The 26,408-nt window shown below is 45.2% G+C and overlaps 1 long non-coding RNA gene and 2 pseudogenes across 6 annotated transcripts; 1 reads left to right on the top strand and 2 right to left on the bottom strand.

Moving 5' to 3' along the window:
* The first annotated feature begins 1,805 nt into the window (after nucleotides 1–1,805).
* On the top strand, nucleotides 1,806–17,980 carry LOC147977675 (uncharacterized). 6 transcript variants are annotated; one of them, XR_015617918.1, is made up of 4 exons: nucleotides 1,806–1,988; nucleotides 2,092–2,409; nucleotides 2,542–2,996; nucleotides 17,613–17,980. It is a non-coding gene; the product is annotated as an uncharacterized LOC147977675 (long non-coding RNA). The 6 variants fall into 6 exon arrangements; XR_015617919.1 differs by having other exon boundaries at nucleotides 1,807–1,988; nucleotides 2,105–2,409; XR_015617916.1 differs by having other exon boundaries at nucleotides 1,807–2,008; nucleotides 2,105–2,409.
* On the bottom strand, nucleotides 2,991–5,306 carry LOC147977677 (rust resistance kinase Lr10 pseudogene; annotated as a pseudogene).
* LOC147977676 (uncharacterized) lies at nucleotides 5,569–6,423 on the bottom strand (annotated as a pseudogene).
* Nucleotides 17,981–26,408: the final 8,428 nt, after the last annotated feature.

Raw genomic sequence — 26,408 nt, 5'->3', positions numbered from 1 at the left:
GGAGTAGCAAAACCTCAGCCTCAGAGTAAGAAATTGAGTTGTAGAAATTGAATTGCACTGATGGCTATTACCTTATCTCTCTGGAATTTCAGTCACCTGCAGTCCAGTGTCACATATATAAAGTAGCAACCTCAGTCTCAGGGTATCGAAATTAAGTGGGATTTCTTGTTGTCACATGCATTCTGATTTAATCGGCGGTCGTTTCAGCCGTATAAAAAACGTTCAGCAGAAAACTACAAGCCAAGAATGCAATCTCCTGCCGTAGGTGCTCCTACAATTACGGGTGCGATTGTAGACTCGCTGCCATCCAGTCTCACATCTTCAGCAGTAAACAGCCCCTGCGAGAACCACGAGTCCTCTGGCTCATATGAACCACTACAAATAACTGGACAGCAGCAGCAACCTCGATCCCACATCACCTCACTGTCAGGGCAAGGAAAGTCCCGTCTCTTAAATTTCTACGGCAATAATTTCAGACATGTAAATGTCGAAACGACTTGTAGACCGGGAATAAATTGCGACGGCATTTCAGTTTAATCTGCGATAATTTCAGCCATATAAAAACATTCAAATGACTTGGAAGTCCAGCAAAAAATTACAAGATAAGAGTGCGACCTCCTGCCGTATGTGTTCTTGCGATTAGGAGTACGACTGTAGACTTGCTGCCGTATGTGTCCGGCATCTTGAGTAGAGAATCATGAATGCAATGTAGACTTGGTCTGAAAATTCCAGGCCCAGTATCATCACCATCAAGTAAATTGCTGCGAAAATGACGAGTCCTTCAATTACAAAATCAGTGGACATTAGTAGCAGCCTCGGTCTCAGGGCAAGTTCAAAAAGGAAAAAAAAAACTCCATCAAGTTCAGTCATATAAGCGTTGCAGCAACTTGGAATTTCAGTCAGAGTCAGCGATCAATCCAGCTGAGATCAATTTCAGTCATAGCTCTCGAGGAATTCAGTAGACAGCAGTAACAACCAATCAGTCTCAGGGGGCAAGAAAATTCAGTCGCGTATAAAACACGCTCGAGACGACTTAGAAGCCCAGCAGAGAATTACAGCTAAGAATCCAATTTCGAGTGCGACTGCAGACTCGCTGCCGTCCAGACCCGCATCTTCAGCAGCCGCTGCCAGAACAACGGTCCTCTGGCTCATATGCACCACTACAAAATAACTGGACAGCAGCAGCAACCTTGCTCCCAGGGCAAATAAAGTCCCATATCTCTCAATCAAATTTCTACAGCAATTATTTCAGATGTCTAAACGTCGAAATAACTTCTAGAGCAACACCGAAACCATGCTTGCAAGGGTTCGTTTTGGTCGAATGGGTGCAGATCTGATTTGATCTAGCATATAAACAGATCTAGAGCAACTTCCTGGCATTCCGTTAGCACAGCCATGCCAATTCTTCTCAAACAACGGCTGAATAGTACAGACAAACATAAAAGTCTAGGCTCAAGAGATGAGCTGCCAAGCACACAACATGTAGAAAAAAGTAAGACATGACGAAACCCAACTTAAAATTATACTAGTATAGGCCGAAAATCCCCAGATTACGTATTCAAAAGCATCTTAGTACATTACATACTTTACTCGATTAAGGCACCATAAGTTTTTGCAGATAACATATATATAAAGTTATAAACACCACCGACCCATTGATGCGACGCGACAGACTCGGTGACAACTAACAACTGCAGCAGTAACTCAATACAGACAAATATGAAATCTCATAATAGCACCTATGTAACATAGTGTATGAACAAGACGGTATAAACTAGCAAGCGAAAAAAAAGACAGTACAAACTCATGATGAGATCAGCAAAATAAAAAAGAGCAAGTATCCCCTAAAAAAAGAGCTATATCATAGTACTAGCTCCACATCCCAGAACACCAATGCTCCGGCGTGCTTTCGTGTCGCCATAATCCGTGCCCGCCTGCGGGGGACCAGTCGCACTCGCGCTCGCCTCCCTCGCGTCTCACAGTCACAGGTACACCGACGGAAGCTATGGTAATCCCTTTGCTTTCCTTCTCCTTTCACAACAGAAATTGCCCGCCTGCAGAATCCCCTCTGTTTTTCTAAAATATAAGCAGGAAATGGCCACAGTTTATGGTGGAAAGGGGATGAAATCACAGCAACGACATCATAGGATAATTTAATTTGACAAGTTCTCGTTATTCAAGAGGGCGACGCGAGGGGGCGGGCTTCAATCCCAGATACGTACATTCATTCACGTTGTAATGCACTAGGATTAAGATGTCATTGACATGATTAACCTGCCTGTAGGATGAACCTATGAGATTCTCAGCGTAATAGCAAGTACCACGTTGTCCTGCTCACAGCTTACTGAGGAGTAATGCACTGTTCTAGAAAATACCCAAGTCCCAAGTGTGGAACAGAGGAATAATAAGGTAAGCAACGGGTTGTGGTGTTTTAACTGTCTGTCAGGATGCAAATAAAGTTCCATGTGATTCCGATATGTTGCAAATAGCTGCTAGTACTAACTATGACACGGTGACGACTGGTTATTTTTCATGCTTCAGGTGGCACGTGCTAATTGAGGGGGGAGATCGAAAAACATTCCATGCTAGTGCTATGGATTGCTGAGATTTGTAAGATAAGGCATGATTTTTAACAACTGCTCAATCTGAGCACACCTCCCAATCCAGGTGGCCTGCTTACTGAGCAGGAATGCCCTGAGAAAATATTCAAGCGTGGAACAGCAGGATAAGGTTGTTGCGTTTTATCTGTCAAAATGCAAATAAAGCTATGTGATTCTGTACTATGACGCGGTGACGACTGATTATTATTCATACATCAGGTGGAATGGATTCCTGAGATTTATTCATACATCAGGTGGCCTGGATCCTCCAACATTCTCACAATAATTGAAGTGACAATCAGATGGCCTAATCATGTTTCTCGAGGACTTCTATGAGGATGAATGCACTGAGGGAAATGCTGAACTGGAGATAAATCGCCAGAACATCAGAACAAGGTAACCAACAGATTATTGTATTTTTAACTGTTTTTTTTACAATCCAAATAAAGTTCGATGTGATTCTGATTACAAATAGCTAGTAATAGTATTACATGGCGATGGATCCGTATTCATACATCAGGTACTAATGTAGTGGAAACATCCAAATATATTACACGCCTCAGTGTTTACTAAGTTGTGGCAGCATGCTCTCCATGATTTACACCAAAGGATGGTTTTCAGATGAGATGAATGGCTTTGGGGGCATCTGTAGATTCTGCAACCTCCCGGTTAACATGTTTACCACCTTTGTCATTGATGGTCGATTCTTCGGGTTCCACTGGATGCACCATAATCCCACAATGGCAAGTTGTCTGAACTTTTCTTTCTCTTCCGGTGCCATGTCCAAAGTAACTATCAAGTCCTGCCCAGTGCTCACTTTCTCATAGATCCACTCCGGGAGGTAGACATCGTTCTGGCCATCAACACTTGGGTCTGAGTTCCTCCTTCCACTCACCATTTCTAACACCAGCATGCCAAAACTGTATACATCGGATTTGTATGATACTCCCCCGAAGTTCCGTGAGTATAGCTCCGGTGCAATGTAGCCCATCGTGCCTCTTGCTGCAGTTAAGGTAATGATACTCTGGTCCCTTGCACACAACTTTGCTAGCCCAAAGTCTGAAATTTTGGGATTGAAGTTGAAGTCCAACAAGATGTTGTGAGGCTTGATGTCGAAGTGGAGGATGCGTTGATTGCACCCCTGATGTAGGTACTCCATTCCTCGGGCGATGCCTAAAGCAACATCTATCATTTTATTGGGCACTAGGATGTCTTCAAAAATATTAGAGTTGTCAGAGAAAATGTATTTCTCCAGTGAATCATTAGGCATGAATTCATAAATGAGAGCTCGCCTCGTTCCTTCAGAGCAAAAGCCCAGGAGATGGACAATATTTGCATGGTGAATTAGTCCAATGGTTGCAACTTCATTGATGAATTCTTCCCCCTCTCTTGTAGAGCTCTCTAGCATTTTGACTGCCACAGGCACTCCATTTGGTAGCTCTCCTTTGTATACACTGCCAAATCCTCCTTGCCCTACTTTTATCTTAAACCGTCTTGCTATTTTCTTAACTTCAGAGAAAGTGTACCTTGTGGGTTTTGATGTGCCATATGTCCTAAGAAACATTTCAACCTTCAAATGTATTTCTTCGTTATATCTTGTCTTCAGTGAAAAGTAAAGGGTAGTGGCCACCATCGACAAAAGAACAACTAAAGTGGCCACCGATGATGTAGCTGGATAAAAGAGAACCGGTAATCAGAAAGTAGCATCATGATTGAAAGGCTTTACTTAGTGCTTGTGATGGGGATAAGAGGATGTTAGAGTTAGAATATTCTGCAATAACATCTGTGCATAATTGAAAGCTTGGAGCAGTACAAAAAAACTGGGTTGGAGCAGTACCTGCAATGATTTTGATACGTGAACCTGCAAATACCAAGAAGAGAATGAGATTCAGTGGATAATTCAGCAAACATATAGAATGTACTTGTTGAAAAACGATCTAGAACCAACATGTTGTTTTAGTACTACCTAGTGTCTAGCGTCGCTCCAATGCATTGCCCCAGTGGGATATGATAGAGTTTCCCTAGAGGGATAGACGAGTTTTAAATTCTTTAGGTACACTTATAGAATGATTGTGCCTTTTTAGGAGAAATCTCTTTCACATCTTATCTAACATTTCTGTTCTGAGAAAATACAGGAAAACTTTGCCTCTTGTAATTAAGAAGGCACAATATTCTTGCTAAAGAAAACTAGAGTAGAAAATAAATCCGGTATAGAGGTACTGCCAAGATTTAGACCGTGCTTAGTCACCAACTAGTAGCAGTAGCAAGCTTTTTTCTTGCTCCTATTTATGCAAGCTTTTGCTTCTGTATGTATTTTTTATTTGATTTTTTTCTTTTTATTTCCCATAATGATCGTGTCTGGATGTCTAGAGCTCTGCCTTCTTGCTGGTATTGAGATATGTTGCAGAGGATGTGGTTGCAGATTTAAGCTTTGTTTGGTGTTTTGTTGGTTCTCTGGCTTTCAGGATGGCCACATAGTGCGCCTTGCAGGCAACTTGTAAAGGTTGGATTAGTGACCTGAATGTGAGACTACATACATGAATTCAAGAGTAGTTGGCCCAGAGTGGGAAAACATTTGGATCGGGCATATGGTCAGACTTGGTCAGCTCTTATTGGGCGATTAAGTGAGTCAGCATAGCCAACTAGGGCATTTTCTCTCTCTGCAACAATAAATATGTGGGATTTTGCCAATCCAGCATTTGCTGCTTTAAAACTAATAAATTGTGTAGCAACTTCCTGGAATACAACATTTGCAGTCCAGCAGTTATCCCATTAATTACTGCTATTCATCTCAAGGCAAATGAAAAAAAAACAGAGCACGGGTGGAAGATCATCTCATTATATCAACAGAGATGGCATGTTTTTCAAACCAAAGCTGAGAAACACAAACTCAAACTGAAATTGTCATGGCCGGAGAGCTATGAGCTGCCAATCGCAAGCACGTACATAAGCAACAGATAACAAAAACCAACTTGCATTAACACTAGGGTATTCATAAGCATCTTGCTACATTAGAAACATAGATAGACCAAAGGCATATGCATTAACTGATGTGTGACAAATTCAGTGACAACAAAAAACTGTAGCATCCCTTTCTTCATCTTGAGAACACAAAAGCATTAACTTGAAACTAACCCAATACAGATAAATATAATATCTAAAAAAATTGATGATCAGTTCAGCATTACAAAATCATTAATCTGCAAGTAACCTGGTGGGAAGAAACTCGTGAATGGGTAACAATAATTTGGAGAACGGGTCACATTTAGTTTCCTGGATTGCATTGACTTGGGTTGAACTATATAGATACCACCGCTCATACCTAAAAGGATTACATCATTATCCTCATCATACCCTCCAATCCAAGCCATTCGGTCTTTCTCCTAGTTCAACGAGGGATGTTAAGAAGGTTACCCAATGCAACAGTCTTGCGTGGCAACCATTTGGCAACGCCCCGATGATTGACCTTCCTCTGCCACAATTGAAGGGTATGATAAGACAACACGGCGAGACCAACGGTACCGTACTCTGCCTAGATGATATGGAAGTTGCCAGAATCATTCATACCGCGAGGCCCCTTGATAACTGTAAGGTTCTGTGTGTCCAAATCAAACTCAAGTATGTTGTCTGCCCAATTATGTAAAGGCCAGTAAAGAACATTACCAACAAGGGTGCTAGGACCAATATGAGAACACTTATTATGTGAAGCCTCTGTAGAGATGAGACCACTCCATGTGCTAGTCTCCGAGGAGTAAACGTGGGCGATGGGTTGTCCATAATTATCTGTGTATTCTCTGTACATGGACACCAAGACCACCTTAAAGGGGGAAGGGGCTCGAATGGCATACGCCGTGCACGTGGCCCTTATCACTGGTAGAAAAAGGGCCTATAGTCCCGGTTCCTGAACTGGGACTAAAGTGTCGGTACTAATGCCCCGACCCTTTAGTCCCGGTTCAATCCAGAACCGGGACTGATGGGCCTCCACGTGGGCAGTGCGCAGAGCCCAGTCAGGAGACCCTTTGGTCCCGGTTGGTGGCACCAACCGGGACCAATAGGCATCCATGCGTCAGCATTTCTGTGGCTGGGGTTTTTGTTTTTTTTTGAAAGGGGGGGGGGGTTGGGGGTTTTGGGGGGTTAATTTAGGTGTTTCATATATTGTGTTAGCTAGCTATAATTAATAGAGAGAAGTGTCCTCTCTTATGTCCGTGCTTGGTCGACGCTACGTACTATACATACGTATAGAGAGGACTAGACACGCTGGCTAGCTAGTAAGCAAACGAAGGAAACAGAAGATCGTGATGAACATATATGCATACAGAGAGAAGTGATATCGACCACCTCTCTTTCTCCGAGAGATTGGTCGAACAACAAGTTCTCGTATATCTATCTGACACTACCGGCTACATATATACAATAATTATCTCTTACAAATATAATCATACGGACTCAGGGTCAACATAGAATTCTCCGTCTTCAGGGATCACGTGGTCAAGAAAGAATGCCGCCAATTCCTCTTGAATTGCTTGCATGCGAGCTGGTGCTAGGAGTTCATCCCGCTTCCGAAACATCTAATTTAAAGAAGGGGGTCAATACATATATATATGAATGAATGAAACTCAACACAAATGATGGTAATAAAATAAAATTGTGAATGTTGTTATTTACGTACTTCATATTGTTCGTCAGTGTAGCCCCGCTCACAGGTCGTGTGGCAGATGGACTCGCAAACATAGTATCCACAGAAATCATTCCCTTGTTCCTTCCACAACCACTTTACAAGAAATAGAGGTTAATCAAACTGATAAGCAAGAATGCCAAATGGTATTGATGAAACTAGCGCTTGAATGATTAGTAGATGCGCTTAAAATGCTACTATAGCTAGTACTTACTTTCGGGTGTCTAAATTGCAGCTCCTTCGGCAGTCCCGGAGCTTTTCTGGTGAATTTTCTCCAAACCCTGCCGGACAAAGAAAACAATTACTTGATATATCAGGAAATGAACAAAGTTGCTGATATGGAGGATAATGATCGATTTAACTTACTTCTCGAGTATTTGAGTCATGTCTGCATAGTCCTTGGGATCTTTTCGTCTTGAGTCTAAAACGGTTACTAGTCCCTGCTCAAGCTTAATATGTAGGAGAATATAGTGGAAACTGCACACGCATGCATAACTCATCAATTACATTACTATAACCTTGACTAATATATAAGGGAAACCGAATATGCACAAGACAGTAACACTCACTTGAAGTTGTAAGGAAAGAGTATTATATCTTTGTTTTGATTTATTATCAACGATTGTAGCATGTTGGCCTCGGTCTCTGCGGCATGAAATTTAACCTGAGTTGCATATATGAGATATGTGTTAATGAACTCAATATCACCGACTTGTCTTTTCTTCAATTCGACGATCTTCAATCTGCATAATATAGTGAGGATGATTATAAATACATGCAATGAAAGAGCTAAGCTATATAGAGAAACTTAATGACAGAAGTAGTACTACTTACAGACAGTAGCAGGCGACCGTTGTTTTATCGAGGGCCAATTGATTGAAAAACTGATAGAACTCCTCAAATGGAACAGGCAACAGATCAATTCCAACGAGGTCATGCTCCTTTTTAACTTTCACATACAAAGTACTCCTCCCCCCAGAGTCTCTGCAGATTTTCAAGTACCAATCATGCAATCTTCGCATCATCGTTGATAGAGATCTTTCATCTTTGACGAGAGGCTTCCCGTACTCGTATCTTTGTATCTGCATGTCCATGGGTTCATAATGTACTTCGTCGGGCAGGTAATCTACAAGATTGCTATAACCGGGCACCATCCTCGGATCATTAGCGACGTTGTGGCTAGGCACCTTGAGCGGGGGGCACGATTGCTTCGCTTGTTCGCCGAGCTGGGCAATTTGTTTCCCAGCTCATCGTTCTTTCAGCCTTTGATCACTGACAGTACTTCCCGACCGCTTCGCTTCGGCAAATTCCTTTCAAATAATGCGGTCATAGTTTCCTTTCGGCGGATCAGACTTCGGTGGTTTTGTCAGGGTAGCCAGAGTGCGCTTCACTTTCACCCGATCTACCTTCTCCTCCAGAGGTGGATGTTTCTTTGCTTTCACCCCTTCAAAGAATTTCCTCACTTCTTCTCGCGCGATCTCGGCGTTCTCCTCCTGGGTCCTCTCGTATGGTAACTTCTCTGGAGTCTTCAGAGAAGGACCGAATCTGTATGTCCTCCCGCCTCTGGTTGTACTGCTAGACACCGACCGAGCAGACGGAGCGGTTGTCTTCTTTACTTGCTTAAGAGGCGGAGGAGAAGGACTACGACGCGCCGGAGCAACTGGAGCGGCGGCAGGTCTCTTCCGCCCTTGCTGACAAGGCGGAGATGGAGGAGGCTGGCTGCTCGGGCGCGTCGGCGCAGGCGGAGAAGGAGGCGGAGTGCCGCCACGCACCGGAGAAGGAGCCGGCCGAGGGCCCTGATCGTCACTCGCCGGAGGAGGAGGCGGTGGAGGAGGCGGAGTGCCCTGACTCGCCGGAGGAGGAGGAGGAGGCGGAGGCGTCCAGTTCGGAAGGTTGATGAGCTCCTTCCGCCATAGGCATGGAGTCGTCAGAGCAGACCCCAGCCGAGTCTCCCCTTCACCGGTAGGGTGGTCAAGCTGGAGGTCCTCAAATCCCTCCGTTATCTCATCCACCATCACCCTAGCATATCCTTCTAGAATCAGCCGACAGTGAAAAGTTGCGCCGGGTTCAGTAGGATAAACAGAGCCAACAGCCGCCTTGACCTTCAAATTCATCCATTGCGTCATAAGGTGGCAATTTTGAGACTCCGTGATAGCATCCACGGGATAGCTGGCAGGAGCCGTCAAGGCATGCTCTGGCTGAAGCAGCTCGGTGGAAGCCACGCTGCTTCTGCGCTGAGATGGCGGGGTAGCTTCGGGGGAGGCTTCGGCAGTACGTTTGCTGCGATTTGCTTCTCGTTCCTCTATCGCGTCTACCCTTGCTTGCAGCGCCTGCATTTGGGTCTGCTGCACGTTTTTCCTCCTCTCATGGGATTTGTAACCGCCTGCGTCCGGAAACCCAACCTTCCATGGAATGGAGCCTGGCGTGTCTCGTGTCCGTCCAGGGTGCTCAGGATTCCCGAGGGCCATTATGAGCTCGTCGTTCTCTCTGTCTGGAAAGAACGTCCCTTCCTGCGCTGCTTCGATATACTGCTTAAGCTTACTGACTGGTATGTCCATTTGATCATTCATCCAAATGCACTTCCCTGTTACAGGGTCCAAGGTTCCGCCAGCCCCGAAGAACCAAGTCCGGCAACGGTCTTGGCCAGTTAATTGTCTCTGGTTCGATCCCTTTATGAACCAGATCATTCTCAGTCTTGGACCACTTAGGCCGGGCTACGAGGTAGCCACCTGACCCCGTGCGATGGTGAAGCTTCTTCTTCGCAGCATTTTGCTTGTTTGTCGCCGACATCTTCTGACTCTTTTCTGATGTCTTGTGGGCCACAAATGCGGGCCAGTGATCTCTGATCTTCTCATATCTGCCCTTGAATTCTGGTGTCTCATTATTTTCGACAAACTTATTCAGCTCTTTCTTCCACCTCCTGAATAGTTCTGCCATCCTCTTCAGAGCAAAAGACTTGATTAATTTCTCTTTAACTGGGTTCTCTGGACTATCCTCAGGCGGTAGGGTGAAATTTGACTTCAGCTCAGTCCAAAGATCATTTTTCTGCATATCATTGACATAAGACACCTCAGGGTCTTCTGTAGCCGGCTTAAACCATTGCTGGATGCTTATCGGGATCTTGTCCCTAACCAGAACCCTGCACTGAGCAACAAATGCGCTCTTTGTCCGGAGGGGTTCAATAGGTTGGCCGTCTGGCGCGATTGCTATGATCTCAAACTTTTCATCCGAGCTCAACTTTTTCTTCGGGCCTCGTCTCTTTACCGAAGTTGTGCTCGATCCGGAGGGCTAGAAAAAAGAACAAAGACTTAATTAATATGTGTACATACCAAAACAATGAATGCATCAATCAGCTAGTCAGCATAGGCTTAACTAATATATATACCTGGCCGGACTCGGTTCGGTCACCGGAGCCGTCATCACGGTCTCCTTCTTGCACTGGCATTGGGTCACCGGAGCCGTCCTCATGTTCTTCTTCTTGCACCGGCATTAGGTCACCGTAGCCAGCTTGTTCACCCTCTCCTTCCAGACCATCGGTTTCGTTGAGAAACAACGAGATGGCATCACTTCCTTCTGCGATTATTTCCCTCAACAACACTTCTTTTGTTGCTTCGTCTAGGGCGGTGTCCATAGTTTCTACAAATATTTACAACATGGCAATTATTATTCAAACATGACAGATGGATATGTTAGTGCCAAACGTAGAACTAGCTACCTAATCATAGTAAGCTATCGGGAGGGGGTATATATCGACAACAACGACACTACATCTATGTCCCTCGACGACCCTCGTTCCTGATAAAAAAAAGAGGAAGAAGAAGAAAAAAAAGAGGAGAAGAAAGAATAGAGGAGAAGAACTCCTCTATTCTTTATTCTCCTCTTTTTTTCTTCTTCCTCTTCTTTTTTTATCCTCTTCTTCCTCTCATGTTCGAGAGGATCGCCGAGGGGTCGGGAGGTTGCCTAGTGTCAAAGGATTCAACAAAACCATGTCTTCATCATTAGGCGAAAGTAACATGTGCATGATGGTACGAAGCTCTTCGAAGTTGTTCTGGAACGGAGTCCCAGATAGGATAATTCGCTTTTTGGTACAAAGTTCAGAAAGAGCCTTCCGAATATCGCTATTTGGAAGGCCTTTGCTGAATTCATACCAAAAGGCGGATTATTCTATCCGGGACTCCATTCCAGAACAACTTTGCAGAACTTCGTACCAACATGCCCTGGTTACTTCCGGCTAATGATGAAGGCATGGATTTCTTCAATACTTTGACACTAGGAAACCTCTCTTGACCCCTCGGCGATCCTCGACCCCTCAAACCCTCGACGACCCTGAAACCCTCGACCCCTAGACGACCCTCTTCTTCCTCTCATGTTCGAGAGGATCGCCGAGGGGTCGGGAGGTTGCCTAGAGTCAAAGGATTCAACAAAACCATGTCTTCATCATTAGGCGAAAGTAACATGTGCATGATGGTACGAAGCTCTTCAAAGTTGTTCTGGAATGGAGTCCCAGATAGGATAATTCGCTTTTTGGTACAAAGTTCAGAAAGAGCCTTCCGAATATCTCTATTTGGAAGGCCTTTGCTGAATTCGTACCAAAAGGCGGATTATTCTATCTGGGACTCCATTCCAGAACAACTTTGCAGAACTTCGTACCAACATGCCCTGGTTACTTCCGGCTAATGATGAAGGCATGGTTTTCTTCAATACTTTGACACTAGGAAACCTCTCTCGACCCCTCGGAGATCCTCGACCCCTCGAACCCTCGACGACCCTGAAACCCTCGACCCCTAGATGACCCTCTTCTTCCTCTCATGTTCGAGAGGATCGCCGAGGGGTCGGGAGGTTGCCTAGTGTCAAAGGATTCAACAAAACCATGTCTTCATCATTAGGTGAAAGTAACATGTGCATGATGGTATGAAGCTCTTCAAAGTTGTTCTGGAACGGAGTCCCAGATAGGATAATTCGCTTTTTGGTACAAAGTTCAGAAAGAGCCTTCCGAATATCGCTATTTGGAAGGCCTTTGCTGAATTCATACCAAAAGGCGGATTATTCTATCCGGGACTCCATTCCAGAACAACTTTGCAGAACTTCGTACCAACATGCCCTGGTTACTTCCGGCTAATGATGAAGGCATGGATTTCTTCAATACTTTGACACTAGGAAACCTCTCTCGACCCCTCGGCGATCCTCGACCCCTCGAACCCTCGACGACCCTGAAACCCTCGACCCCTAGATGACCCTCTTCTTCCTCTCATGTTCGAGAGCATCGCCGAGGGGTCGGGAGGTTGCGTAGTGTCAAAGGATTCAACAAAACCATGTCTTCATCATTAGGAAAAAGTAACATGTGCATGATGGTACGAAGCTCTTCAAAGTTGTTCTGGAATGGAGTCCCAGATAGGATAATTCGCTTTTTGGTACAAAGTTCAGAAAGAGCCTTCCGAATATCTCTATTTGGAAGGCCTTTGCTGAATTCATACCAAAAGGCGGATTATTCTATCTGGGACTCCATTCTAGAACAACTTTGCAGAACTTCGTACCAACATGCCCTGGTTACTTCCGGCTAATGATGAAGGCATGGATTTCTTCAATACTTTGACACTAGGAAACCTCTCTCGACCCCTCGGAGATCCTCGACCCCTCGAACCCTCGACGACCCTGAAACCCTCGACCCCTAGATGACCCTCTTCTTCCTCTCATGTTCGAGAGGATCGCCGAGGGGTCGGGAGGTTGCCTAGTGTCAAAGGATTCAACAAAACCATGTCTTCATCATTAGGCGAAAGTAACATGTGCATGATGGTACGAAGCTCTTCAAAGTTGTTCTGGAACGGAGTCCCAGATAGGATAATTCGCTTTTTGGTACAAAGTTCAGCAAGAGCCTTCCGAATATCGCTATTTGGAAGGCCTTTGCTGAATTCGTACCAAAAGGTGGATTATTCTATCCGGGACTCCATTCCAGAACAACTTTGCAGAACTTCGTACCAACATGCCCTGGTTACTTCCGGCTAATGATGAAGGCATGGATTTCTTCAATACTTTGACACTAGGAAACCTCTCTCGACCCCTCGGCGATCCTCGACCCCTCGAACCCTCGACGACCCTGGAACCCTCGACCCCTAGACGACCCTGCTGGAACCCTCAACCCTCGACCCTATAGAACCCTCGAACCCTCGACCCTAAAACCCTTGACCCTTGACCCCTTAACGACCCTCGACCCTCTACCCTAGTTCCCGACCCTCGACCCCTCGGCGATCCTCGACACCCTCGTTCCCGATAAAAATTAAGAAGAAGAAGAAGAAGAAGAAGAAGAAGAAGAAGAAGAAGAAGAAAATAGAGGAGAAGAAGAAAGGAATAGCTAGAGGAGAAGATCGAAGAAAAAAAAGAGGAGAAGAAGAAAGGAATAGTGGAGAAGAAGAGAAAATAGAATATATTCTTCTCCACTATTCCTTTCTTCTTCTCCTCTTCTTTTTCTTCTTTTTTCTTCTTCTTATTTATTTCTCCTCTTCTTTTCGGTAGAGGAAACCCTAAATAGCAAGTATCGTGGGTGTGAGATACATGTGGCCGTCGGTGTCGGACACTACATCCACGTCCCACAAGTGACGTGGGCGTCGAAGCCCGCGCCACTTGTGGGATGTGGATGTAGTGTCCGACACCGACGGTACATGTATCTCACACCGACGATACTTTCTATTTAGGGTTTCTCCTCTGCCGCTCGGCGACCCTCGACGACCCTCGTTCCCGATAAAATAAAGAGGAAGAAGAATAAAAAAAAGAGGAGAAGAAAGAATAGAGGAGAAGACTTCCTCTTCTTCTCCCTCTTCTTCCCCTTCTTCCTCGCCTCTCTCATGAATGTCCGGCGTTCTCGACCCCCCCCACGTGTCGAAGAAAAAAAAAGAAAAAAAAGAGGAGAAGAAGAAAGGAATAGAGGAGAAAAGAGAAAATAGAATATATATATATTCTATTTTTCTCTTCTTCTCCTCTATTCCTTTCTTCTTCTCCTCTTCTTTTTCTTCTTTTTTCTTCTTCTTATTTATTTCTCCTCGTCTTCCTCTCCCCTCTCGGCGACCCTAGACCCCCTCTCGACCCTCGACCCCTAGGCGACCGTCGACCCCCTTTCGACCCTCGACCCCTAGGCGACCGTCGACCCCTCCCGATAAAAAAAAGATGAAGGAGAAGAAAAAAAAGAGGAGAAGAAAGAATAGAGGAGAAGCTCCTCTATTCTTTCTTCTCCTCTTTTTTTTCTTCTTCCTCTTCTTTTTTATCCTCTTCTTCCTCTCATGTTCGACGACCCTCGACCCCGATAACATTTTTTTCCCCGATAACATTTTTTTCTCCGAGATAGTTAGTGTTCCCGAGTGAACCGGAGGGGGACATTGGTCATATCGGATTCGTCATATTTTCTACGAATGTTCTATATACATACATCCATCGATATCATTCCATACATACATATACATCTACATTATATATGAACAAAAAAAATCAAAATTCATCATACATACATCTATAGTATATATGAACAAAAATTATAAACTTTCTCCCCAACTCATACATACATACATACATCTACATCATATCAATATTTTGCAAATTAAGGAGCAGGGAAGGAAGGAAGGGAGGAGGATGGGGCGGTAGCTACCTCTCCCGGAGGGATCGGGGAGGAGATGCGGGCGGCCGGCGTCGGGGGCGACGGTGACGAGGACGGGCTCGGGGTCGGCGAGGGCGAGGGCGACGGCGGGGCGAGGGCGAGAGCGACGGCGCGGCGCGCTCGGCGGCGGCGGACGGGCTCGGGGGCGCAGGGGGTGCTCGGGGGCGGCGGATGGGCTCGGCGGCGCAAGGGGTGCTCGGGGGCGGTGGACGGGCGGCCGGCGACGACGGCGAGGCAGGGCGCGCTCGGGGGTGGGGCAGGGGCAACGGCGGCAACGACGAGGCGAGCAGAGGGGTAGCCTGGTGGCGTCGTCGGGGCGGGATCGAAGAAACTGAACCAAAATTTTCACAAGTGTGGCTTATATAGACGGAGCATTGGTCACGGTTCGTGGCAAAAACCGTGACCAATGCTCCCCTTTAGTCCCGGTTGGTGCCACCAACCGAGACCAAAGGCCTCTTTTCAGCAGCCCAAAGGGCGGGAAGCGGCGGCCTTTGGTCCCGGTTGGTGGCACCAACCGGGACTAAAGGGGGGCATTAGTCACGGTTGGTGCCACGAACCGTGACCAATGCCACCTTTAGTCCCGGTTGGTGCCACCAACCGGGACCAATGGCCTTGTGCTGCCCCGCGCCCAAAAGTTTAGTCCCACATCGCTAGCTGAAGGGCGCCGGCACTGGTTTATAAGCGCTGGTGTGCCTCCCCATTCGAGCTCCTCTCTAATGCAGGCTTTCGGGCCTAAACTTGCTACTACCCGTGGGCCTATTGGGCCTTCTGCGGGCCTGAATCCTGGCCCATGTAGGGTTTCTAGTCGTATTCAGGCCGTGGAGGCCCACTAGGACGCATTTTTTTTGGTTTTTTCTTTTTTATTTCTACATTTTTTTGGTTTTTTATTTTTTTATTTCTACTTAAAACTAAATACTTACAGTTTTTTAGTGATTTCTTTTTGCTTTTAGGTCACAAAAATTATAAACTTTCTGTTAGTGCCATTAGTTTTAAATTTTGAATAGTTTAAATTTGAATTTTTAAAAATTTGTGTGAATCACCAGTTTATGAATAACTTTACTATAAAAATAGAATTTTTTTTCTATTTATTTTTTATTTATACTTACAACTAAATACTTATAGTTTTTTAGTGATTTCTTTTTGCTTTTAGGTCACAAAAATTATAAACTTTCTGTTAGTGCCATTAGTTTTAAATTTTGAATAGTTTAAATTTGAATTTTTAAAAATTTGTGTGAATCACTTGTTTATGAATAACTTTACTATAAAAATAGAATATTTTCTATTTATTTTTTATTTATACTTACAACTAAATACTTATAGGTTTTTAGTGATTTCTTTTTGCTTTTAGGTCACAAAAATTATAAACTTTCTGTTAGTGCCATTAGTTTTAAAATTTTGAATAGTTTAAATTTAAATTTTTAAAAATTTGTGTGAATCACTAGTTTATGATTAACTTTACTATAAAAATAGAATTTTTTCTATTTATTTTTTATTTATACTTACAACTAAATACTTGTAGTTTTTTAGTGATTTCTTTTTGATTTTAGGTCACAAAAATTATAAACTTTTTGTTAGTGCCATTAGTTTTAAAATTTTGAATAGTTTAAATTTGAATTTTTAAAAATTTGTGTGAATCACTAGTTTATGAATAACTTTACTATAAAAATAGAATTTTTTCTATTTATTTTATATTTATACTTACAACTAAATACTTATAGTTTTTTAGTGATTTCTTTTTGATTTTAGGTCACAAAAATTATAAACTTTCTGTTAGTGCCATTAGTTTTAAAATTTTGAATAGTTTAAATTTGAATTTTATAAAATTTGTGTGAATCACTAGTTTATGAATAACTTTACTATAAAAATAGATTTCTTTCTATTTATTTTTTATTTATACTTACAACTAAATACTTATAGTTTTTTAGTGATTTCTTTTTGATTTTAGGTCACGAAAATTATAAACTTTCTGTTAGTGCCATTAGTTTTAAAATTTTGAATAGTTTAAATTTGAATTTTATAAAATTTGTGTGAATCACTAGTTTATGAATAACTTTACTATAAAAATAGAATTTTTTTTCTTCTTTGCTATTTATTTTTTATTTATACTTACAATTAAATACTTATAGTTTGACTTTAGGTCACAAAAATTATATTCTTTTTGCTATTGAAGAATATTATAGTTTTATTTTAGTTGATCATAACATAATAATTTAATTGATTGTTTTTATTTTCATAAAAGTTTTGTAGTTTATTCTGTTTGCTATTAATTCATTCTTTGAGCTAAATGACTCTGAAATTGGAAAGCATTTCAAAATGAACTCTGAAAAGGTTGAAAGTTGGCATGGTATCATCATTTCACCCACATAACATGTTCCAAAAAGTAGAGAGGGTTACGACAAAAACTTGATGCACTTCGTGTACAAAATGGACAATCACTTTCGAAGTATCAAAGTTTCGAACCATAAGACATTAAAGCATTTCAAATGAACTCTGAAAAAGTTAAAAGTTGGGATGGTATCATAATTTCACCCACATAGCATGTGCATGTACAAAATGGACAATGGTAGCATGTTCGTCTGTTACAAATTTGGCATGGTATCATCATAATAGTTGCGGGAGAAAGTCTTCACTTTTTCTTCGCTTGTGTCATTTGCTTATTGCGCCGTAACCATGGATAATCTTCATTGTTTTTCAGGATGCTTGGGTCAGCCTTGACATTGAAGGGAGGAATTTCATGAAACTTTTCATAATCTTCAGACATGTCTGTCTTGCCGTCCACTCCCAGGACGTCCCTTTTTCCTGAAAGAACTATGTGGCGCTTTGGCTCATCGTATGATGTATTCGCTTCCTTATCTTTTCTTTTTCTCGGTTTGGTAGACATGTCCTTCACATAGATAACCTGTGCCACATCATTGGCTAGGACGAATGGTTCGTCAGTGTACCCAAGATTTTTTAGATCCACTGTTGTCATTCCGTACTGTGGGTCTACCTGTACCCCGCCGCCTAACAGATTGACCCATTTGCACTTAAACAAAGGGACCTTAAAATCAGGTCCGTAGTCAAGTTCCCATATGTCCACTATGTAACCATAATATGTGTCCTTTCCGCTCTCGGTTGCTGCATCAAAGCGGACACCGCTGTTTTGGTTGGTGCTCTTTTGGTCTTGGGCGATCGTGTAAAATGTATTCCCATTTATCTCGTATCCTTTGTAAGTCAATACAGTCAAAGATGGTCCCCTGGACAACAAGTACAACTCATCACAAACAGTGTTGTCACCTCTGAGACGTGTTTCCAACCAACTGCTGAAAGTCCTGATGTGTTCAGATGTACACTACTAGGAAAAGGCCTACTAATGGCGCACCTAATTTGGCCATTAATGGCGCATTAGTGGTGCGCCATTAGTGCCACGCCATTAGTATATTTTACTAATGGCGCACCACTGGTGCGCCATTAGTATCTGGTATACTAATGGTGCACCTCAGATGCGCCATTAGTATATACAACAGTGCGCCATTAGTATGCCTCCCAGGGGGCCATGTATACCCAGGTGCTTTGGCATACTAATGGCGCACAACAACAGGATGCGCCATTAGTAACTTCGGCATACTAATGGCGCACTGTTTAATGATGCGCCATTAGTATCCTTTGGCATACTAATGGCGCACTATGATGTGATGCGCCATTAGTATGAATATTAGGTTTTTTTATTTTTTTATTTTCTGTTTTCTGCACAGGTTACAAAATGTATAATTGGACAAAATATAGACAGCACACAAAAACAACAGATTCATCGAATACAATAAAAGATTAGTCTCTGAATACAATTCATCATTTTAGTCTCCGAATACAATTCATCATATTAGTCTCCGAATTGAAAAGACCAAACAAAGATAGAACATTATATTACAAGTCTTGAGACCGCGAGTTTGTCTTCACATTACAAGTCGATATCGATCATCTAAACTACCATCACATAGAAGAGAGCTGCGGTCATCACGATGAGCATCATCACGATGAAACTCATCTTCATCCGGTTCCTCCAACGCTCCCTCCCCTCTCCCGCTAGATAGCGGGTGTATCTAGATTCGGCCTCAGCCCTAGTGGCGTACCCTTTGTAACTGTTACCGCTGAATCGGTGAACCTGTCTCCGACACTCCTCCCAGTCGTCGTAGACTCCGGGAACCTTACCCTTGTACACGACATACCACGGCATCGCTATGCAGTAGCCAAACGAAACGTTAGTACCAATTCACAGACAATACATAAGCAATATATAAGTATGCAACAGAACGATCGGAAGAGAAAAGCAAGACATTAATAGCATCGATTACATCTAAGTTGAACGACTCTCGAAACCAAAGAGACATACTACAAGTTCATTAAAGTTTAATTACAACATGAGCCAATCGATGTTTCAGAACTAGACACAGCGTCACTGCTTTCGACTCGACTCAAGGGACCGGAGCGTGGATGAAGCCGCCGTCTATCGTGGGAGTCATGAAACAACGGGCGTTGTCAGCCTGCATTTGTAGGATTGTGTCGATGTCACTGTTGGACGGTTGATTTCTGAGGTAGAACTGCCTCGAGGTACGAAGGACATCTTGATGGATGATTTCCGCAAACTCCGACTGGATGCGAAAGAATTCTTATCTGATGTCCGCGTCCTGGATTGCCGACACGCTCGCGGCCCAATCTTTGAGTCTACTCGGTAGCAGAAGTTGATGATGGTCCCGTACGATCGCCCGCATGTGATGGATGGTGTAGTAGGCACCCTTCTGACTGCCAGGCGGCTGCTTGACGCAGCAGAACGTCGCATTGTGGGAGAACACATGCTTGCCATACTTACGAATAGGCCTGGTGAAGGTGCCTCCAGATTTGACGTAGCCGGGGAGAACATCATCAAGAACCTTCTTGACATTTGTGTAGTCTATGTTCGACTGACGGTCTGGGTCGAAATACGTGGCCATGGAATATTTGGGGCTTAGGAGGATGAGCGCGCAATGTGTGTCACTGCAGAAAACACGGAATGTTAAAAGAAAAACGATCGAAATCTAAGAATTCATATGTTACGGGGCGGTTGAGGGGAGGACTTACTCGGGAAAGTAAGGCACGAGGAAGTTATCCTTATCTTGGTTTGCCAGAATGACGCCTTCGAGGTAAGAACTCGCGACTTGCCGGTCCCCAGCGCTGCCCAAGATCTTGGCACGCATGTAGAAGGGGTCGACTATCACGATGTCCGGGGTCTTGTCGTGAATGATCCGCATCTCCATACTCAGTGAAAATAGCCGAACGAAGGTGTAGTGCAGCGGATGAAGGTTCAACATAGCATGGATGTCATCAAACCGCAGGACGATCGTACCCCCGATGGAGTTATCCACAAAGCCCTTGCCCTCTGGCACCTTGGCCGCGAAAACCGGGTATGCCACATCCTTCTCTCCGAGACGCCGCTTCTCCAAAGAAAGAATGCTGTCATGCAGACTCCGCATAGCACCGGTTGCAGCATCGAGCATATTTCTCGGTAGCATCGGCCTACCCGCCACATGCACCCTCCTCGAGATATCCTCAGGTGAAGGTGGCCCGTCCTGAGCACGGATCGTACTCGGTGCCGGCTGGCCCGCACCCTTGTTAGTCTTTATTTTGCGTGCCTTCTTCTTCTCCTGTAATGGGACCGAGTTCTGCTCACAGACCGCCTTCTTGAGTGTGTTGGGGCTGATAATATTTCGCACCTCGCCTATCTGAGGCTCGGTGAAGTCGGCAGCTGGAGGCGTCTCCTGAGAGCTGAACGGCAGATGACGCCTGTTGCAACTTGGCTTCTCCGCGGTACCAGCTAGATCGCGCACGTCTTTTGTTGGGTTGGGTTCTTGAGAAGGAGGCCCCATGAAGTCGCCACCGTACCCATGATCGACAAAGTACTGATCGACGTTGGCAAATGTATCGTCATCGTCGTCGTCGTTCTGATCCAGTGCCATATGCATGTTTGGATCCAGTGGCATAGGGATGTCCGGCACCATTGCGGCGGTCTTGCCATGGGGCCGACTTGGCGCCGACACGACTGGCGGTGTTGTCTTTGGGGTGGTGTCCCCCGCCCCCAAACGAATCTGGCTCTTCGGCCAAAGCAGGGGCCAGCTCAGGCAGGCGCTGAGGGTCATCACGTCATCATCGTTGGCCCCGACGGGTCGAATCGGAGGTAACAACTCGTCGCAGCCTGGCAGCACCCGAACCAGTTGAACCCTAAACAAGTTGGGTGGCATTTGGGTACCGTGGAACAAGGGGTTGCCCGGTTGAACGATTTTGCCCTTGGCGACATCGACCAACTCGTTGTTCACGAAGTGCAGGAGAGTGCACGGAACGTCGTCGGCGCCCTGCGAAAACATATAGGGCGTTAGGGATGCCCAGTCAAAGGCAAGGAGATGAAGTCCTCAGTCGAGAGAGGCTTAATTAGTTACCGTGATGATGGCGTCGAGCTCGGCTAATGTTGAGGCACCGCCAACGGCGGGCGTGCAGTTGACGGAGGGGCCGCTTGCTGCAGAGGTGCCGGCCGGCATACACCCGGGTGCATTAAGCTCCCGTGCCGGCGTCGGAGACACCAATGCCGCCTCCGCCGGAGACACCAATGGCCCCGCCATCGCATTCTGCGAGTTGCTGGCTGTGAATCTAGGAATCGGGGGCGGCCCCTGTTGGCCGCCCGCAATCCATGCACTAATCCCCTGGATCAAGGTAGGCACAATCGCGGTGAACGTCGCTCCGAGTTGTTGTTGCACTTGCTCTTGGACAATCTCCGGAATCCGCGCCACCTGTGCCCTGAGTTCTTGAACCTCGCGTGCCTTGCTTTCCGAGCTGGTCTTTTTCTCCTTTTGCCCACCAGTGTTATAGTATGACGACCATTTTGTCGACAAGCCTTTGCCGGCCACACGACCAGCTGACGTCGGCTTACTGAGCTTATCCTTGTTCTTCATTACATTCAACACCCTATTTAGAGTGGTGTCCCAAGGGTTGCTCTTAGTCGACCCCGTGCTACTGCTTTCAGTCGCCTACGGAAGGAATGTGAACCATTTAGAAATTTGGCTTCATTAATTAGAATGCAACCATATGGAGCTAATTACGCGGGGGTGTATTCCTTACCAGAACAAGCTCAAGCGCCCGGGTCTTCGGATCCGTGGTAAGCTCCTTTGTTTTCGGGTCCTTCTTGTACCGGGCCCTGACAAAGTTCCTGGTCTGCTTGTCACCGTATTTATCGAAGAGGGGCGGTAGGCCTTGCTCGGCACGGTCCGCCTCCTCCTTGTCCCATATAGGCTCCGCCACTCTGTAACCGCCGGGACCGAGTGTGTGTTCCCCTAAGTTCAGCTCTCGCATTTCTTTCCCCCACTTACTTGATTCGGAGTTTGCGGTGCTCGAGCAATTGATCTTGAAGTCGTTGTAGTCATCTTCGGTGATCGAAGGATTTTTCTCCTTGATCTTCTCATAACTCTCACCTTTCTCGATCATTCTCTTCACATTGCTTTTCCAAGTAGACAGGGCCGTGCTCATCTTCGTGAGGGCAGCACTGTTCACTTTATTCCCTTTGAGGCTTGTGTTTTCAAATTCAGCGGGGAACTTGTATCGTTCGTGCAGCTTCGTGAAGAGGAGGTTGCGCAAATTCCCTCGGTCAGGATGCCTGAGGTTCTCGGTGTTGATCGAGACGGTGCTCCGGAGAATGCACCCGAGCTGAAGCGAGTACCCCTTGACTATTCGTTCGGGCGCCGTTGGATTCCCGTTGGATTCCAGTTCAGTAACTTCCTCCTTGAGGGTGCGGAGCACGGTCGGGCGTCGGTCCTTCCGTTGCCTCTTCGGTTGGCTGCCATCTGTGCGTGCGCCGCCATCATCAGTGGAGGCATCCTCGGCGGCACCATCAGTGGTGGCATCAGTGGGGTCATCCTCGGCGGTACCATCAGTGGTCTCAGGATCGGTGGGGAAGGCGGCGTCCTCATACAAGTGAGGTTGTTCCTCCATCTCCTGGGACAGCTCCCAGAATGCCTTGACGCCCGAACCCCCGGCCTCATCGTTGTTGGCCATGTTTCTCTCTAAATAGGAACAAAGTTTGGTCAAAAAGTTGGTTATTGTCAAGGAACAAGATCATGGTCTCATCATTTAGGGTTTGTCGACACCGAGGCATCCTAAAAGCTAAGCTTTTATCATTGAGGGTTTTTCGACGCCGAGGCACCCTAAAAGCCTAAGCTTTCATCATTTCGGTTTTTATCGACACCGAGGCACCCTAAAAGCCATGCATTAGTCACAAGTACGCCGGGGCACTTGATCCTATTTAATTAACTACTAAGATACCCCGGCCCATGCATTAGTCACAAGTACCCCATATGTCCTATTTTTAGCAAAGTCATGCTAAAATTCACGGAAAATTTCAGCATGACCTTTGCTGAAAATAGGACATATGGAGTACCCAAATTTGCCGGAACGGAAGTTAATCGACATTCCAGCAAACTCAAGGGCCTCTCGGGTGGACAAGGCAAAAAAGGCCTCCATCACAACATGGAAAATACATTGGCATGTGAAGAGGTGAAACAATATATGCATCTCCAAGCAGTATCATTCAACATTTTGGACAAACCACTACAAGCAATACTGGACCATTTCTCCCCCAATACATCATAGCAACATTATTTGGGTACCTATATGGTATTAACATGCCATTCTCTGTCAACAGAAGTAGCACAAAATCATTCAAGTACCAGACAACTGACAGACATTGATCAACTGACAGAAGTAGCACATTCACCTATATGGTACTGACAGAGCTTTTTGGCCAACACTCATAACACTGATCACCATTTCTCTAACTCGGACTACTTTACACTGATCAACTGTTCTAATGGAGGAGAGGAGGAACAGCTGAGGTGGCTACTCACATCTACTTCTGGTGGGTGCTGAGGTAGGACTTCTCGCAGTACTCGGAGGCGGAGTAGAGCTGCGGCCACAGGTTCTTGAGCTCCTGCATCAAGCATGGCCACAATGCTCAGTTTATCTACCATAGACAGTTTAGCAGAAAAAAAAGCAACACACACATGTCTATGAAGTATCTGAATTTTGCAACTTTATTGTGTCTGAAATAGCTTTACTCGATTGTGTACATGCAGATCTCAGTTTCAAACTGGAATAATTTACAAGCAGTTTCAAACTGGATACATATGACTGTGCCATTCTAAGATTAAAAGGAAGACACGAAGAACTTAATTAGATAAAGCAGTGTCAGCTTTCCTAAGACAAGTATCAGCAAAGCATACACAAAAAGTATCCAAAGCAATAAGCACCAAAACATTACTACACACAAAATATCCAGTCTACATACATATGCCTTCTAAATCTTCCATGCTTCTAAATGAAGGTCAAAATAGAATAATGCACACAACATCGACACAATAATTATGGACCCATGTTTGTGGAAGCTCGATATACAGGAAGCAATGAAAGATTGTTTTAACTGAACCAAAAGAATGCTAGATGTGCATTCTAATTGAACCAAAAGATGCTGCTGCTGCTGCATATACGTACAAACAAACAGAAGCAAAACTAGGTGATGTGTAAGTAGACTATAATTTAGGGCAACAAGTAATCACCAAAACAGAGGAGGCGTGCTAGGAGCAGATTGGTGCTAACCAAATCCAATGATTGGCGGTAAAGATCATTCATTGTTAATTGTTGATTTAGCAGCAGGAGCATGCTAGTAATCAAATCTACCGAGGAGGAGCTTATTTGGCAGCAAAGGATTGTCGTCCCATTCTACGAATCCAAACCGGAGTGAGCCTTTTTGTCCCCGTAAGTAAATATAGAAGACAAGAGCAGACCATCCTTTGCCTCTAAGGACGAGGTACTGGACTTGAATATCTCGAGAAGATAATAATAGTAATGTAGAAACAATGGAAGATAGAATATTTCTTGGAGGTGGTGAAAAAGCCAGCCAGACCAGAAACGCTCAAGTTAACTACACATACATACATGCATACATAACACACACATATGTATATTCCCTGCCCTCCCATGTATAGTACGTAACAAGGATGGACCATTTCCATGATTATGCAGAAGAAGAGAAAGACCTGCAATCAGCTCGGATTGCATTTGTGGAGTTCATCAACTAAAGCAGAGCGAGGTACTGAACTTGCATCTTGAGAAAACGCAAATGTAGCAACAATTACAAGATAGATTATATATCTTGACCATATAGAGCAACAGCCAGCCAGACCAGCGATACCGAAAAGCTAACTACACGTGTGGGCGTGAGTTGCAAACCTGAAACTCTGAATTTCCGTTGCCAATACAAGTCTGAGTCTGAAACCTGAAACTCTTTGGTGTACCTACCTCCCCCCCAAATGGATCTCTTCCCTGTTGCTTGCAAAACTGAAAGTTAAGTGTTGGAATCAATCATCAAGACAAGACAACAAGCTGGAGATGAATGTGCAGTTTTGTGAAGAAGGAACTATAAAAGTTTGAGATTTGTGTCTCTGGTCTGAAGATATAAGTTGCAGCAGGCCTTGGAATGCGGCATGGACAATGTAAGAGTGAGAGGGAGGAACCCTAATGGATCTAAAAGAAGAAGAAGGAGGAGAACTTACTTGGGCTGATGAGGCGGCGGGGCAGCGGCGTCGGGGCGGTGTCGAGGCGGCGGGGCAGCGGCGTCGAGGCGTCGAGGCGGCGTCGGGCGGCGTCGAGGCGTCGAGGCGGCGGGGCAGCGGCGTCGGGTCGGCGTCGAGGCGGCGGGGCAGCGGCGTCGAGGCGTCGAGGCGGCGGGGCAGCGGCGTCGAGGCGTCGAGGCGGCGGGGCAGCGGCGTCGAGGCGTCGAGGCGGCGGGGCAGCAGCGTCGGGAGAGGGGAAGGGGAAGGGGATCGAGGGCGAGGGCGAGGGAGAGAGAGGGGATAGGTTAATTTGGGCCGGGGAGGAAATATGGATGGGGGCGGCACAATACTAATGGCGCACCACCCCTCGGTGCGCCATAAGTACATCCATACTAATGGCGCACCTCACCGTGGTGCGCCATTAGTAGTTTTTTTTTCTTATAGCAATGGCACAATACTAATGGCGCACCACCCCTCGGTGCGCCATAAGTACATCCATACTAATGGCGCACCTCACCGTGGTGCGCCATTAGTATTTTTTTTATTTCTGTTCGAGCCAAAAGGTTATCTTCCACCTGACCTGATCCACACCAAGTTCCCTCTACTAGCTCGACTGGTCAGCAGCCAGTTCTCACACCAGGAGGTCTTGGGTTCGATTCCCAGGCTCCACAAATTTTTTTATGCATTTAAAATGCTGTTTGATACTTATTTGTGTTTAAATATGTTCAAACTTGTTTAAATCATAACAGTAATATTTTTTTATAAGACAGTAATAATTTTTTTAAAAATATCATCAAACAGTAATGCCGGTGGAGCGGGGGAGGGTGCGCGGGGTGCGGGGGGTCGGCAGCGGTTGAGTAGGAGAGGGGTGCGGGGGGTCGGTGGCG

This window comes from Triticum urartu, chromosome 3A (genome assembly GCF_056163025.1).
Source record: "Triticum urartu cultivar PI428250 chromosome 3A, HENAU_Tu73, whole genome shotgun sequence".
NCBI classification, from domain to species: domain Eukaryota; kingdom Viridiplantae; phylum Streptophyta; class Magnoliopsida; order Poales; family Poaceae; genus Triticum; species Triticum urartu.
The sequence above is the reverse complement of the archived record's forward strand: the minus strand, read 5'-3'. Positions and strand labels throughout refer to the sequence as shown.